Here is a 5302-nt window from a genome sequence, read left to right on the forward strand (position 1 = left end):
CAAATTAACTTAATTATTCAAAAATCAACCACCTATTAATTCACTCTAGTTAGATGAATATTCAATTTTTTTTAAAAGAACTTCTGGGTTATTACACTAAAACTATATGAAAAGTACTATAAATTGCAAATTTTTTTTGCATATCATTATGATGAAAAACTACATCTTAAAATATTAGTCAAAGTTTTTATAATTTGACTCTAAAAATAGAAACCATGACAGATAATACCGGACGGAAGGAGTAATATTAGTAGATTGATTAGTTAAATATCTTTCTATATTTAAATTGAAGCACTTTGTGTTTATATATGGACACAAGTTTATGCTTTGGATTGATTTAGTAATTTATTTTTATTAATTTATAACAATTTATTGAGTGTCTATGTAAATACATAATCATATATGGATTTTTTATGCATAAATTTGTGTTGAATTTAATTGAACCGCTGAGAGATTACTTGTTTATGTTTCTGATCATTTAAATTTTAGAGTTCATTCTTTTATTTCTTAAGACTTATATAAATAATGACTAGATGTGAAAAGTATTATGATCACATTTGTGAATATTTTCTCTAAATATACAAAAGGTTTTTGTTGAAAATAAAGAGATGAAGTTTGTCATTTTAATTTATAAATTTATATGTTACATCCGAAATTGAAAATTTTATGAATAAGTTATACCTTGTTATGAAATATTTGAAAGTGTGAAGATGTTTTATTAAGATTGTGCTGTATATAATTTTAAGAAAGAAAAAAATAGCTTCTGAGTTTTTTAATTGTATAGTAATAAATGTTACATATACATAATTTTAATTATACTTTGTTGATGAATATTTAATATGTTAATTATTCTAACATATTTCTTATGACTATTAAATGTCCTAAATAGTTTTGTTTCACCTTTTTTTTCCAACTCCTTGCTATTACAACATATATCAATTATGAGTCATTTCTTTATTACAATTCTAAATTAAATTGTAAGAATCACTTTATGCACATTAATTTTGTACATTGAAGGCAAATTTTTTTTTCAATTTATACCCTATTTATGTTCTTTTGCTCGTACTGCCAAACACGCTTCAAATAATACGAATTTTTTAAAATATTCATGATAAAGTATTTTTCTATAAAATATTCAACAATCCTAAAAATATTTCATATACTTTATTTTCTTACAAAAAAATTACTACTAATTGATAAATTGATAGGATGGTGATCCACACTAGCAAATGAACGAAAAATAGTCAAGAGACAATAGGAATTTGGTTTGATGTGTACAAGGGAGCCTAATGATAAGTTCAAGCAGATATACTCCATGTAAGTCTACAATTGGGAGAATAATTGCACTTTTTCTGTTCATGAAGAAGGTATGTGACAACACTATATATATTTCAAGTTTAAATTTATTTGTGTATGGTAAATTGAGTTTATATATTCTTTAACGTAGATGAAGATTTGGAGAAATGATAATTCCACTAAAGAAAATTAAATTTGACTAAGCAGATATATTTATGTGGTCATTTCTCAAGTGAACCTTATGACTAATATGTAAAAGATTGGGTGTTAGATTTGGATGGTACCAAGTATATTTGTGCACTACACCCAAGTTGAAGAAGAAGAATGATTTTTATATATATTAGGACTTCTTGAACTAGTTACGTTCTTAGAATGGAAAGTTCTTCTTATTAAATTCACATATGGAAAATATTGATATTATCTAAGGTGGTATATATGATTTAATATTCGAGCTAATGATCCTTATAAAAATATGATTAAAAGTTGAAACCTTTTATTTGAGTTAGATAAAATTTAATCAAATGATTAAAATGATTTATCAACAAATGAAAATTTTAAGTCAAAAAATAATTTAGAAACCCTTTAAAAATCTAACCCCCATATTATAATCAACACATAAATACTGAAATCTTACGAGAAGAACAAAAATACACATAATCAAAGAGGGATAACATATATATTAACACAATTGTTAGATATAGAAGGAAATAAAAATTATAACTCGAAAAATAAACTTAGAAAACCTTCAATCTAGCAGTTGATAGCAAATCTTAACATATAATGAAAACAACTTATATTTAGCAAGAAATGAAATTTTTTAGTCGAGCAATAACATAAAAATACTTTTAATGGTTGAAACCCAAACCCTAACAAACACATTAATATTTAATATTTTATAAGAGAGGAACAAAATTACAAATAATCTATTAGAGATAATTAAAAAGAAAACATATTTTACAATATTTAGAGTAACTGAGATAAATGGTATTAGTCTGGTGACAAAATATTTTGTTAAATGCTTATTGTTTGATAGAGTGCTTTAGAGACCATTAACTTGTAACAATTTTATTGAGTGGCTAAGCTATCATATATGGGTTGCTTTAGATGCATATGTTGAAATTGAACATGCTAAGAAATTACATGTTTGTGTTTTTTGAGCATCCAAATTTAGACTTAATTCTTTTGAACTTCTTGAAACTTAATACTAGATGTGAAAATTAATATTGTGTCATATTTGTGAATATTCTTCTCTACATATACAAAAGGTTTTTGTTGAAAACAAAGAGATGAATATTTTGACATTTTAATTTATAAATTTGTATTTACATATCAAATTGAAAACTTAATGAAAAAGTTATCTCTCTATTATGAAATATTTGAAAGTGTAGATGTGTTATGTTAAGGTTGTGTTACCTATTCGTAAGAAAAGAAAATATAGAATCTAAGTTTTTTTAATTATATGTTAATAAATGTTGCATATACATATTTGTGATAGTTGATCAATTGTGATATGATTGAATGTAACGTTAGAGTAGGAAAATATATTATTAATTTTTTATAATTTATTATATTTCTCATGTTCTTGTTAATATATTGCTTCTTGATGCATTATTTGGAAAGAAATAATTTGTGATGTATGAGAGGTGCCACAAGTATAGTATCAAATAAATTAAATATTTTGTTGTACTAGAACTCTAGAAGCGTACTATGATGCAATATGAATCTCAAAATTTGCTAGTAATGATGAGTTATTATTGATGATGGTGCCATAACATAAAAGGCAACTAATTAGAGTAGTTGTTGTACTGGAGTTGATTAGTGATCAGACTAAGTGGTTATGACAACTCTTAGTGTGTATTCTAAATGGAATAAAACTAACATTTTTTGTGCTAAAATTAGATACATGTGTTTAAGACGTAATGTGATAAAAGTATTGTTGTGAGATTGATAATGACAAGCGCATGGGCTTTCAGCGCAAAATCACAATAACGACAAAGATAAAAGGGGTATAATGTGATAACATAAGACACTGATTTACAAAAGAATTATTGGTTCATAAAAGTTGTAAACAACTTTTAGCATCTGTAGGTAATAGATATACTCGTTGGTAAAGGGCACTTAGTTGAGTGTTGTAGAGGAGTAGTTCTTACTAACACCAAAAAATACTTTCTATTTGAACTTGAAAGTGAGGTTGAAAGCTTGATGTAACAACTTTTAGGTTATGCTTTTAGATAAAATATTTGTGGTTGGTAGTATCGGAAAGTTCGTTTGAGAACTATGACCTCAATGCCTTTGGTATAATAGCTAAGGTAGTACAACATGGACATGAGGTGCACGCACGTCATGAGTTCAAATTCTGTTGTGAACCGGGTTTAGTATTTAAGTAAAGAAGGATAGAACGTGACCCATTATCCATTGAGCTTGGGAGAAAAAAATAACTGATTTATCGATCATAAAAACACGTTTCGAAGTTTTGACTTCAATTCATGTTGTCCACTCTATAATATGACAGAATATGACCGAGAGAACTGTTGTTATACCCGGAGTTAGAACTGTTTCACCTTATTTTAAATCTTGTTTAGAGATATATTAATTGAAGAAGCAGTAGCAAGAATTGCATAATAAGGTGATAAATTCAATTGAATACTATCTTGCAATACTGAAAAGGAAAATAACCTAAATACACACAGAGGCGTATTCAGGAGGGGGTCACCGGGTTCACGTGAACTCATGCTCTACTCCTGAAATCATATATAATAGTATTATACTATTTTAAAGAAATATTTAAATATATATGTGTGAACCCACATATGAAGTATTGTATATGTCGTGCCATGATGATTGGGTGAACCTCTCTAAGAGAAGTTAGAAATTCAAATCTTAGATTTACCTTTTCGTAATAGTGCACCCATCATTTCAAAATTCTGAATACACATCTTATTTTACCATAATCTCTAAAATTCTCTATCATTTAAAAATATTTCAAAAATCTCTTCTCGAATACATCACTCTCATTTCGATGATACATTATATCCCCTCTCAAATACATAACTCCCCTGATACATCCTCACCTATGTATCCGGATGTCTGCTGATGTATCTGTAAGTCAAGTGATGCATCCGGATGTCATATCCCCTCTCTGATACATCTCTCCCCTCGCAGATACATCCCTCACCTATGTATCCGAAAGTCGAGTCATGTATCAGGAAGTCTAGTAATGTATCCAAAATCCATAAATTTTAAGAGATTTTTGCAATTTAAAAAAGAACAGGAAAATAATGTAATTAACTCTTAACACTATGAGATTTAAGTAAATTATGCATATTTAAATCCTTATTGTTTTTCTTGATGTTTGAGCGGAATATCAATAATTTGATATTGTCCATTGGACTACAAGAACTATAAGGTCGTAATAATGACTGTAGATGCATAGGATTCCTTTAAGGATGAGTTGATTGTTTTTTAAGGGAAGTTTATCAGGGAGAGATAAGTTAAAAAGGAAATTCGCCTTTTGACATTTTTCCTTGCTCCACAAGACAACAGTTATTTTGTTTTGAATGGTGTTTTTAGGTATGTAGAAGAAAATGAGATTGATACCGTCTCGCAAATGATTAATCCAATTGAGGATGTGTAGTTAGAGGTTCCGACCCCCCATCCAAGTTGGCTCTCTTTTCTAAATCAATAAGTGTAGTTGTTCTTGTTTTCTCTAAAAATCTTTTACTTTCTTCATGTTGAATCCAAAACCTACTCATGTCGTTGATCCTCCAAATCTCAGCCAAGTTAGCTCACATGCTGAAGAAGTTCAACATGTTGAGGAAACGACCAACGACTATTTGAAAGATGGTAAACGTGTTGGTGATGAAAGATAGATTGTTGTGGAAATTGAATCTCGTTTCAACGAGGATCAGAACCCAGCAAATACAGAATCCGCTAATTCTGTTACCCAAGAGGATTCTCCAAAGAAGTCATATGCATCAATCTTAACTTCACAAAGAAGAAAGGGCCA

The 5302-nt window shown here is 28.3% G+C and overlaps 1 pseudogene; it reads left to right on the plus strand.

The window, feature by feature from the left end:
• Positions 1-4644: 4644 nt before the first annotated feature.
• The window catches only part of LOC107032658, a 2012-nt pseudogene continuing 1354 nt past the window's right edge, over positions 4645-5302 (plus strand).

The sequence above is a fragment of the Solanum pennellii genome, chromosome 10, assembly GCF_001406875.1.
Source record: "Solanum pennellii chromosome 10, SPENNV200".
NCBI lineage: Eukaryota > Viridiplantae > Streptophyta > Magnoliopsida > Solanales > Solanaceae > Solanum > Solanum pennellii.